The sequence below is a fragment of the Panthera pardus genome, unplaced genomic scaffold (genome assembly GCF_024362965.1).
Source record: "Panthera pardus isolate Hobbes unplaced genomic scaffold, ASM2436296v1 HiC_scaffold_6, whole genome shotgun sequence".
Lineage (NCBI taxonomy): Eukaryota > Metazoa > Chordata > Mammalia > Carnivora > Felidae > Panthera > Panthera pardus.
Window position 1 is genome coordinate 73951593 of NW_026526991.1, and position 12827 is coordinate 73964419.

At 37.6% G+C, this 12827-nt stretch overlaps 1 protein-coding gene and 1 non-coding gene across 2 annotated transcripts in view; one reads left to right on the forward strand and one right to left on the reverse strand.

Annotated features, from left to right (window-relative positions):
* The window catches only part of SLC2A13 (solute carrier family 2 member 13), a 378633-nt gene that overhangs the window by 114554 nt on the left and 251252 nt on the right, over positions 1 to 12827 (forward strand). The gene's annotated exons all lie outside the window — the stretch shown is intronic.
* On the reverse strand, positions 6657 to 6796 carry LOC128775186 (small nucleolar RNA SNORA67). Its single transcript, XR_008419829.1, has one exon. It is a non-coding gene; the product is annotated as a small nucleolar RNA SNORA67 (small nucleolar RNA).

A 12827-nucleotide genomic window follows, 5' to 3' on the forward strand; every position in this document is an offset into this window, starting at 1 on the left:
TTTCTTATATTTTTTATCTCGTTTTTGAAGTTCTCATTGTGTTCATCTGTTCTTCTCCACAGTCTGATGAGCATCTTTGTGACCATTACGTTGAACTCTTTACCAGTAAATTCTGTTTCATTAAGGTTTTTTTTCCTGAAGTTTTATCTTGTTCTTTCATTTAGAATATATTTCTCTGTTTTTTTCAGTTTGCTTGACTCTCTGTGTTTTTTGTACAGTAGATAAAACAACCACCTCTCCAATTCTTGAAGGAGTGGCCTTGTGTAGGGAACAAACCTTGTCTTTCAGCTGTGCCCTAAATCTTTGTCTTATCTCAAACTTTTGTGCTTGTCCAAGCAGACTCTTATATGTTTAAATTTTTTTTTAACACTTATTTATTTTTAAGACAGAGAGCATGAACGGGGGAGGGTCATAGAGAGGGAGACACAGAATCTGAAACAGGCTCCAGGCTCTGAGCTGTGAGCACAGAGCCCAACGCGGGGCTCGAATTCACGGACCGCGAGATCATGACCTCAGCCGAAGTTGGCTGCTTAACTGACTGAGCCACCCAGGCGCCCCTGTTTAAATTTTTTTTAACATTTATTAATTTTGAGAGAGAGAGTGCACACACGCACAAGCAGGGCAGAGAGAGAGGGAGACACAGAATTTGAAGTAGGCTCTAGGCTCTGAGCTGTCAGCACAGAGCCCAAGCCATGAGATCATGACCTGAGCCAAAGTCAAGCACTGAGCCACCCAGGTGCCCTGACCTTTTATATTTTTAATAGCTCTCAGTAGTTGAGGATATGCCAGGACCTGTCAGTGTCCTTAAGGGGAAGTTCTCAGCACCTAGATTCAGACTAACTGGAAGCCAGGTCATCAGGCAACAGTTTTTAAAGTGTGCAGATACATACAGTCCTGTGGGACTATAAACCTAAATCCCATTATGGTGGCAGTTATAGAAATTGGGGTTCTAGACAAGTGTAAGCTCTTTTATAGAAGATACTGGTGAGCTGCAGGAAGGCAGAGTACCAAGATAGCCTCTGTAACCTGAGTTTCTTAGAAATATCTCTAAAGTCCACCAGGTATATGCCAAACCTGCCCCTCAGGCCAAAGCTTCGGGACAAACAGAGGCTTCCTTCACCAGAAATCAGGGGTGTGCATAAATCTGCTGTCTTTGTAGTGCCCTGAGTGTGGCAGCCTGCCAACAACTATTTATCTGATTGCCACAATATCATAGGACCTAGAAAGGCAAGCTCCCCTGGCCACCAGAGCCTGGAAGTCAAGGGATGTCTACTGGGCAGTGACTGTAAAAACCATGGAGCCAGATGTAAAAACTAGGACACCAGCTCTGTGTAGAGCTTTTCCCCAACCCCCAAAGGAGACATAGGCACTCTGAAGCACAGCAGATACAGTTAACAAAGGTAGCTCCTGCCCTCCAAGGTCTCTGGAAAGGATTCGAATCAGCCCTTAGATGCTGCATGTTTAATTAGAAGCCTGCACCTTAGGTCACAGCCACAATGATTGCCTAATAGGCCCTATTCACAGAAAGACTAAGCTCCTGGGTCTGTTGCCTCTTGCTGTGCACTGGGGGAGGTAACTGTTTAAGAACTCTTTCTCTGTGGGTTGGAGTGTTGTGGGACTTAAAATCATAAACCCATGTGTATGCTACCTACAACAGACTCACTTTACATGTAAGGACACACACAGACTGAAAGTGAAGGGATAGAATAAGATTTTCTATGTCAATGGAAACCAACAGAAAGCTGGAGTAGTTACATCAGACAAAATGAACTTTAAAGCAAAGACTGTAATAGACAAATGGGTGTTATATAATGATAAAGGGCTCAATCCAGCAGGAGGATATAACATTTGTAACTATTTATGTACCCAACATAGAAGCACTAAATATACAAAAGCAAATATTAATAGACTTAAAGGGAGAGATAGGCAGCATTACAATACTAATGAGTTTAATACCCCATTGACATCAGTGGATAAATCATCCGGACAGGAAAAACAAGAAAACATTGCCCTGATATCAAAACCAGACAGGGGTACCACAGGAAGAGAAATTACAAGCCAATATCCCTGAAGAACATAGATGCAAAAGTCCTCAACAATATATCAGCAAACTGAATTCAACAGTGCATTAAAAGGGATTATGTACCATGAAAAAGTGGGATATTTATTCCAGGGATGCAAGGATGGTTCAACATCTGTAAATGAACTAGTGTGATACACCACATTAACAAATGGAAGGATAAAAATTATATGATCATCTCAAAATGCAGAAAAAGCATTTGAGAAAATTCACCTTCCATTTATGATTAAAAACTCTTAACAAAATGGGTATAGAGGGAATGTACCTTCATACAATAAGGACATATATGACAAAGCCACAACTAATATTGTTCTTTCAGGAACAAGACAAGGATGCCCATTCTTGTCACTGCTATTCAGCATAGTATTGGAAGTCCTCACTAGAATAATTAGGCAAGAAAAGGAAATAAAAGGCATCCGAATTGAAAAGGAATTAACAAAACTGTCACTATTTGCAGATAGCATGATGTATTTGGAAAATCCTAAAGACTCATCAAAAACCTATTAGTACTAATAAATGAATTAAGTTTCAGGATATAAAATCAGTACACAAAAATTCTGTTTGTTGTGTTTCAATACACTGATAATAAACTTTTAGGTAAAGAAAATAATCCCATTTACATATGCATCAAAAATAATAAATTTCCTTGGATAAATTTAGTCAAGTAAGTGAAATATCTGTATGCTGAAAACTGTAAGATATTAATGAAAGAAATTGAAGAAGACAGAAATAAATGGAAAGATACACTCTGCTTATAGATTGGAAGAGTCAATATTGTTAAAATGTCCATGCTAACCAAAGCAATCTATAGAATCTGTGCAATCCCTATCAAAATTCCAGTGACATTTTTCAAAGAAATAGAACAAATAATCCTAAAATTTATATGTAACCACACACACACACACACACACACACACACACACACACACAAATCCCAAAATAGCCAAAGCAATTTTGAGATAGAATAAAACTGGAGGCATCATGCTCCCTGATTCAGGCTGTCTGACAAAACTATAGTAAGTAAAACTGTATGGTATTGGCATAAAAACAGACCCATAAATCAAAAGAAAAGAATAAAGAGCCCAGAAATAAACACACCAATATATGGTCAATTAATTTACAGCAAAGGAGCTAAGAATATATTATTTGGAAAGGATAGTGTCTTCAATAAATGGTGTTGGGAAAACTGCACAGCCACATGCAAAGGAATGAAACTCGACCACCATTCTATAGCATACTCACAATTGAAACAGATTGAAGACTTGAATAGAAGACCTGCAATCAGGAAGCTCTTAGAAGACAACATAAGGTGTAAGCTCCTTGACGTAGGTCTTAGCAGTGATTATTATTGTTTTTAATCTGACACCAAAAGCAAAAGCAACAGGAAAAAATAAGTCAAGTGGGACTACATAATACTTAAAAACTTCTCCAGGGGCGCCTGGGTGGCTCAGTCGGTTGAGCGCCGACTTCGGCTCAGGTCATGATCTCACGGTCCGTGAGTTCAAGCCCCGCATCGGGCCCCTGTGCTGACAGCCTGGAGCCTGTTTCAATTCTGTGTCTCCCTCTCTCTGACCCTCCCCCATTCATGCTCTGTCTCTCTCTGTCTCAAAAATAAATAAACGTTAAAAAAAAAAAAAAAAAAAAAAAAAAAAAAAAAAAAAAACTTCTCCATAGCAGAGGAAACCATCAAGAAAATGAAAAGGCATCTTAATGGGATTAAATGTTTGCAAATCATAAATCTGATAAGGGGCTGATTCCAACATATATAAAGACCTCAAAAAAACCCTCAATAGTGAAAAACCAAACAATTGATTTAAAATGGGGGGGGGGGTGTTGAATCTGAATAGATATTTTTTTTTCAAAGATTTACAAATAGCCAACAGGTACTTGAAAAACTGAACGTAATTAGTCATTATGACTATGCAAATCAAAACGACAATGAGATACCACCTTACATCTATTAGAATGACTATTAAAAGGACAAGAAATAGCAAGTGTTAGCACGGATTTGGAAATATAAATAGTTTCTCCACTATGGAAGCCAGTATGGAGTTTCCTCAAAAACTTTAAAGTAGAATTACCATTAACCCAGCAATTATATTTTTGGGTATTTATCCAAAGAAGACAAAAACACTTAACTCAAAAAGATATGTACACCCCATGCTTGTTGCAGCATTATTTGCAATAGCCAAGATACTGAAACAACCTTAGTATCCATTGGTGAATGAATGGATAAACAAACTATTTTACACACACACAGATAATGGGATATTTCCACCCGTATAAAAGAATGAACTCTTGCCATTTGTGACAACACGTATGGACCTTCAGGACATTATACTGTGTGAAATAGGTCAGACAGATAAAGACAAATACTATGTGATCTCTCTAATTAAATAATAATAATAATAATAATAATAATAATAATAATAATAATAGGGGTGCCTGGGTTGCTCAGTTGGTGAAGCACCTGACTTTGGCTCAGGTCATGATCTCACAGTTTGTGAGTTCGAGCCCCATGTGGGGCTCTGTGTTGACAGCTCAGAGACTGGAGCCTGCTTCAGATTCTGTGTCTACCTCTCTGTCTCTGCCCCTCCTCCACTTGGGTGTGTTCTCTCTCTCAAAAATAAACATTAAAAAAACATTTTTTTTTAAGTAAAAAACCCCTCACAGATAGATTAGTTGTTGCTAGAGGTAGAGCGGATTAATGGGTAAAGAAATGGGTAAAGGAGATATAAATTTATTTTAAAAATAAAAAGCCTTTTTGTGTACTACTGATTTGTATTCACAACTTGAAATTGTTCATTGTAAAATACTTCCTTTGCTCAATTTTCAGATAAAATATTCTCATATATAAAGTGATAGAATAAGCAAATATTTAATTTGCAAGCCAGAAATATGTTAACTGCTTCAATTCTCCTTGTCTTTTTAAGTACAGGAAGGTAGAAATACTAACAAAAAGAAATTGCAATAATAATCACTACAAATAATAAAAAAAAAAACATAACTTTCTTTGCTTAGCAGTTTGTTACTGAAAAAACTCCAGAAATTTCACTCTTGAAATTGCTAAAATATTTTTACTTTTTGCTGATGTCACTCCACAGTAAGAATCATTATGATTTGTATGATTGACTATCTCATAAAAAATGTGAATTCTTTATATTTGACAGCTATTTCAAGTACTCCAACTCAAAATAAATTTAAAAAAATTCAATGTTCATTTATTTTTGAGAGAGAGAGTGGGGGAGGGGCAGAGAGAGAGAGAGGGAGACAGAGGATCTGAAGCAGGCTCCTCACTGACCGCACAGAGCCAGATGCAGGGCTCAGACCCACAAACAGAGAGATCATGACCTGAGCTGAAGTGGAATGCTTAGCCAGCTGAGCCACCCAGATGCCCCCAACTCAAAATTAATAGGGGAGACTCATCCCACAATCCTGTGGTTTATTTAGTGTGAAAGGAATATTTCTGATTGTTGGTTAGTAAGATGGAGTAAGGCAGATAAATAACAATTATCCTACACATTGTTTCACATTGAGAGTGTTTCATTGTTCAAATTGTTCGAAATATATTTTCACCTGAAAATTTCTTATTTTGAGGAAAGAGTATGAACTGAAGGTAGGTGAGTGAATAGATGTGAACAAGATGATTTTAAAGTAAGTAGTTTCAATTATCTATGAAAAGTTTAATTTTTTTTTGTTTTGCTTTCCTTTTGTTTAAAAAAATTTTTTTTTAACGTTTATTTATTTTGAGACAGAGAGAGACAGAGCATGAACGGGGGAGGGGCAGAGAGAGAGGGAGACACAGAACCAGAAGCAGGCTCCAGGCTCTGAGCCATCAGCCCAGAGCCCAACGTGGGGCTCGAACTCATGGAACGTGAGATCGTGACCTGAGCTGAAGTTGGATGCTTAACCGACTGAGCCACCCAGGCGCCCCATGCTTTTTGTTTTTAAATATCATCTATAACATTCAGACAAGGCAATACATAAATATTAGTAATAACCTATTTCTGTTTATATATTGCAGTATATACAGAATTTAAATCCTATATAAAGATACGAATCTGCAACTGGAGCCTCAATAGATAGAAAAATGCAAAAATATTGAGCATCACTAACAAATACACATGTATTTCTGTTTTCAGTAACAGTACTTGTTCAGGATAATGCAATAATAGATCTTTTATCTATTTTATCTTAATAAAAGCATTTTAATGAACTTTGGAAATTGAAACATTTCAGTATCTGAACTTTCTCCCTTTCTGGTTCCCCTGGTCCAAGAATGAGACCCTGACTGGGCCCAACAGCCCCCTCAGCTGAGGTTAGCAACATTGAGGGGGATGTGTTACTGTAGATGGTTTCCATGTCCCAAGAGGTGCTCTTGTCTTCTGTCACTCTGTTGATAGCCACACCTGTATAGCTAAAATGTCTGCCATGACCAACTCTGGATATAGTTTTCTTTTTTGGTGGGGAAGTCATGGTTGATGGCTGAAGCAGTCTGCTGCATATCAGTGTGTGTCCATGTCAAGAAAAATGACAAGTTCAGTGTGTGCATGGGGAGACAGGAGGACTGAGGCATATATGTAGGCAGTCAGAGGTCAAAAGGAAACATCACCTTACCCCCACAGACCTTGGGCATTCCAGATTTTATCCCAGGTTTCTATGTTTCTGGGGGTTGGAAGTCACTAGTTGCACCTTGTAGAGAGGCTCACCTTTGAAGAACACGCTATGTAACATCTATGAGTGATCAAATGGGCATTTTGTGTTAAAGGACTGTAATGTGCTTGTGTGGGCATTATTGGAAGGTCACTAACATAACATTCTATTATCTTATCTGCAAGCTTATGTAATTCTTTTAGAAACTCTTATGGTTTCATTATTTCTTCTTATGTATTGCTAACCTGCTGAGTCATTTAGCCATGAGACTTGAAGAACCGGAGTCTCTAACTCATGTTTCATCACGTAATGTTTTTTTGGGGGTTATTTGTGTTTGCTTTGTATATTTCTAAAAAAGCCTCTTTCAATTCTTGTATGTGTATAATAGAGTAGATATAAAGAAATTTAAATGTCACTTTATAAAAAATGCTAATAGCCAGGGGAAAGAGGGTGACATGATCACTTATTACATTTGTGATGCTCATTTGATAAAAATTATCATTTGTTTGCAAGAGGTGCAGCTTTTCCTGGTTTTGAAACATAAGCTCCAGTTTGCTCCATTAGTCCTTATGGGACAGACATTGTGATGTAGTAGGGTCAGCTCATCAACAGATTCTGTAAAACAGTATAACTTGATTTCTTTCTTTCACATTATGATTAAAGGTCAGTTTCAAAAAATTTTTGTGTGTGTGTAACATTCTGAAGGATATACAATTAATTCTCCTTTAAAATTTTTTGAGATCTAAAATTGACCTTACAGTACTATACCATAAGATTGACCTTCACTTACTATTTAGATAGTAGAAATTTTGTCTTTGGATCAAGGCTGCCTGTCAGAAAGTTGTGTATTCCACATAACTTTGGCCCATCAGCAATGTGCCTTTTCTCAACTAACAGAATATTACTACATCACTGGTTTGCAAGGAGAATGAAAAATAGCTTTATGATACCCATTCCTAAAGCAGTCGTGTAATCCTAATCTATGCCATTACCATTATTAATCCTTTTTAAAGTCTCTCCTGCGTTTATCTTCCTCAGAAAACTTCAAACCCTTCAAGGCAAGGGATTGTGTTACGTTCTAGAAGTTTTGAGAACCTAGGAGAATGCCTGGTTTGGGGCATGTGCTCAGCAATTTTGTTGTGTAATAGAATGAATTAATGAAGGTAATTCTTTGAAAACTTTTACATGAAATTCCATAATCCCATTCATTCATTCTGTTTAACAGTGCATGCTACTTGGAAATTTTATTTTTGTTACTCTTTTGGCCCATTTCATCACCTGTATTCAGTTGTGACAGGCAATATCTCATTCTTTATGTTCGAAATCAAGCAGTAGAGTGATGGACAGTTCAGGCTTTGGAGTCAGATGGGGGGGGCAGTGAATTGTAGCTCTGCCGCATTTTAAATATGGATTATTGAATATATTAACCTCACTTTTATTCCTGCATTTGTAGAATGGGTGTGAGGTAGAACCCACTTCACAGAGTGGTTTGTGAAGATTGACCATGTAAATAAAGTACTTAGCCTGGCACATAATTAGTGCTCAATAAAACAAGTTTTATCATAGTTGATATTCAGATGGTTGACTTTCCCTTCATGCTAAATAAGCCTAATTTCTTTAACCTGATTAATCAAAGTCTAGTTATCCAGTAGTTCAATTCTCAATTTTAGTTAGTTGAAGAAATGTTTATAGCCTAGGGAAAATGCAAGCAGTAGACTACTATCATCTAGTCAATAATGCCGTCTGGTTGCTAGGTTAAATTGTGCCTTGTATTATTAATTATGGGAATTCCTTTTTTTTTTTTTTTTGCTTTGATATCTTTAAAATGTTACACTTGTTGAAGAAATCAGATTTCTTTTTATTTCAGATTAAATTCATTTTGTGGTCACATGCAGAATTTCAGCAAATTTTATTTATAGACCTTTACATCCCCGTGGAGCTAAAATAAAGTGAATTTTGCAAGATTGTGGTTTCAATACCCTGAATGTCATTAAGTCCCAAAAATAAAGAGTGCTGGCTTAGATGTCAGAAGTCCTTCATTCTTATTTTTATTCCCTTGGTTATTAATTTGTGACCTTGGGCAAGCCATTTAACTTCACTCTTACTCATTTTCCTCATCTTTTCCTGCCTTCTCTACATGAGGCTGAAATGAGAAAATATTTGAGGATGGTAAAAACTGTAGAAATCTATGGTTCTTTTGTGTTAAGGCAGTGTTTTGTGATGTTAATTTTCTACACAAGATCATAACGTAGCCTGAGGCAATGAAAATGTGTCTGTTCACCTGACTTTTTATACCAGATCAATGTCAGAAATATTCAGGAACTGCATTTAATGATTTTTTTAGAGTTTCCTTTGAAAGAAAACTTGCAGAGTCATCACATAATAGCTTGTTATTTGTGTCCCCTCCACAGCATTTGTTGCTACTCAAGCATTGTGGTTCTTTTAGATGAAGGCCCAGCCTAAGTAAACGGGAAAGTCAGCAGATAAAGCTGCAGGAACTTTTTGAAAACAGCTGAACATACCAGTGTTTGTCCTTTTAGTTTGTGAGCCCAGAAGACCTCTGTTTCCTCAGCCGTGTTGATATTTACGTATGTTAACATAATTACTCCTAAATGGCCATGCAATGGCTGCATTGTTTCCTTTCTTGACAAGGACCTGGAGATTTTGAACCTTGAAGAATGCATTGCAGCCTGCGTATGGAGCTATTTTCCTTTTAGCATTCTTAGTTCTTAGGGTTCCACTGAGATCAAGTGGACGTGGAGTATTATGGGCAAAATTTTCTGTCCCTCCAAAATTTGTATGTTCACTTCTTAACCTCCACGACCTGAGAATATGATTACATTTGGAGATAGGGTGGAGGTAACTAAGGGCCACCCATGTGGGTGGGCGGTACTCCACTCTGACTGATGTCCTGAGGAGAAGAGGATGAGATCTAGGGATGAGCTTGCACAGATGAAAGACCATGTGGAGACACTCAGAGAGGAGGCAGCCATCTACAAGTCAAGGAGAGAGGCCTCCAGAGACGCCAAGCCTACGACACCTTGATCTTGGACTTCCGGCCTTCAGAACAGTGAGAAAATTCTGTTGTGGAAGCCTCCCAGTCTGTGGTATTTTGCTATGGCAGCTCTAGCAAACAAACAGATCCTGGATGCTGGGCGTTCTCCACTGGGAGTGTAAGAAACACTACTAGGAGCCTTAAAAAGCCTCCATAATCCACGTATAAATAGAGTTTGAATTTGAATTTAGTAGAGGTTCACAGATATTACAGTTTGTAAATTCATTTTTTTAAAAGGTAGAAGTGATGGCAAAGCTGCTTTTAAGCATAGAACAGACAAAGAGGACAGTATTTGAGATAGTTTACTTGAAAGCTTACTTTTAGGGGCACCTGGGTGGCTCAGTTGGTTGAGCATCCAACTTGGTATCAGCTCATGTGGTGATCTCATGGTTTCAAGCCCCATGTCAGGCCCTGGGCAGTGACTACATGGAGCGTGCTTCAGATTCTCTGTGTCTCCTGCTCTCTCTGCTCCTCCCCTGCTTGCACTCTCTCTCTCAAAATAAATAAATAAACTTCAAGAAAAAAAATGCTTTTACGCTTGGGGTGCCTAGGTGGCTCAGTTGGTTAAGTGTCCGACTTCGGCTCAGGTCATGATCTCACGGTCTGTGAGTTCAAGCCCCGCGTCGGGCTCTTTGCTGACAGCTCAGAGCCTGGAGCCTGCGTGGAATTCTGTCTCCCTCTGTCTCTGCCCCTCCCCTGCTTGTGCTGTCTCTCTCTCTCTCTCTCTCAAAAATAAACCTTAAAAATTTTAAAAAAAGCTTTTACTTCTTTCATAGTTTGATATACTTTTTTACTTTAAAATTATAGAGGAATTGATACACATGGCTTAACATTTCTTTAAGACACATACCCAAGATAAGTTCTTTTGGTAGTTTTTTTGTTGATTTTAAATCCTTACATTCCCATATTAGTAACTCAAAACAAGTGTTTTGATGTTAATATAAATGAAATAGTCTAAATTACATATGAAATTTTGGTGTGTGGGGGGGAATTCTCCACTTCCTTCATTAATGATTTATAGTGGCTTAATTTCGATTTTCAAATATTGCATCCTATTCATATACCTGTTCACTGAAATGGCCATTTTTAAAATACAATATTGATACTGTCTTTACACACATAGTGTGGTACAATTTTAAAATGCTTGCACATGCACAGCATCATCCAGTCCTCCAAAAAATCTTTTGGAGTTAGCATTATTCTCTTAATTTTCTAGGAAATGATTCCCAGAGAGGTTAGGATACTTTCTCAGAGTCACACAGTGATTTCACAGATCCCATATTTTCTGAGTCCCCATCCAGAGCTCTTTCTCTGTTTCTTAGACACAGGGACACCAAGCCCCATGGACTGAGAGATGCATTTGATGTGTGTGTGCACGTGTGCCTGTTGTTTGTATTTCCCTTGTTTCTAGCTCTTCCCTTTGCTCTTCTGATAATTTTGTGGCAAGTATTTTACTATGTAGTGGTGATGTGCATGTTTTCTTTTTTCTTTTGGTACTTGTATGCACATGTGCACGTGTGTGTGTATGTTCAGTGATATCAAAATATAACTTGAAGCAGTGGAAAGATTTGTCATCTGTAAGCTTGGCTAGTAGGATGGGTGCAACTTCTGGCTGAAAGAAAAAAAAAAGATTTTAAGATGTCCATGGCTGTTACTTCATATTTTAGTGGATACCAGAATCTGTTTATAATAAAGGCTAGGTCTCAAAATTTGTTTCTCTGGAAACACATCATTTGTAATCTTTAGCTCCTAAGGTAGACAACCTTTATGAGGGTTATGTGTTAGTATTCAGATCATTATTAAGCTAGCTCATTGTTCCTCAGGCCTGATACGAAATCCCTGTCTTTCACGTTTCCTAGCAACTGACTCACACGTGGAGGATGCAGAAGGAAAGCCATCAGGGACTTGCTCTGCATTTCTCAAACAGCCTCTGAGAAATAGTACCCAGACTACATTGTTTCTCTTCACTGTTTCTAGTAAAAGCTTGCCTTTTATGTTCATTAGATTCTAAGAGAGAATAGTCATAGAGGATGCACATGAAAAATTGAGTAGTGATGATGAAACATCAAAGCCAGATTATTGGAAATTTTCATCAGTAGTAATATTTTTTATAGCCATTGCTATTTATGTGTGTCCTGAAATGAAGGTTACTGGAGTAAGGAGATGAAATCAGTTCTGTTTTATACTTGAGAATTAAGGTAGTTATTATTATAAAGTTACTCCTCTTAGATGCCTAATAAGTACTTGTTCATAATTGTGAAATAAAATGGATCTTCAGTTTTTCATTTCCTTAAAAGAAGGGAGGACAGTGTACCCTAAATTTATTATATACTTATGTGTATGTAACTCTTTGTACACACACCTGTGTATTTTAAACCTTTAGACTGACAAATTGAAAAATGCTTTCTGAGCTAAATGATACATTTCATTACATTTAAACAAAATGAACAAATAACTTCATTCCAATTTCTCTGTATGGAAATTGATAGTAATTTGATGTTGAAGTTTTAGCACGTTTAAAATAGAAACTATGATTTTTATACTTTATTGTATTTTTATTTTCTTTTAATCTTAGCATTTAATTTGGGTGGCCTAAAATGTAAAATACAATGACGTTACCTGTTAATAATACTAAGACATATCTACTAGAAAAAAAGTGCCTTTCAGATGACAAGAATCTGAAGTTATGTCTCTTCTCTTAACTGTCCTTGTGCTGTTTGCTGTAACTGACCCTAGGAAAGGGGGCTGTGGAAGGAAAAGAGTGATGAGGGAAGAGAAAGCAAGAGGAAAATGGAAGGAAAGATGAAGCATGAGTAAAAAAAAAAAAAAAAAAAAATGGTTGTGAGGGCATCTGGGTGGCTCCGTCAGTTAAGCATCTGACTTCAGCTCAGGTCATGATCTCACAGTCCATGAGTTCGAGCCCCACGTTGAGCTCTGTGCTGACAGCTTGGAGCCTGGAGCCTGTTTCGGATTCTGTGTCTCCCTCTTTCTCTGCCCCTCCCCTGCTCATGCTCTGTCTCTCTCTGTCTCAAAAATAGA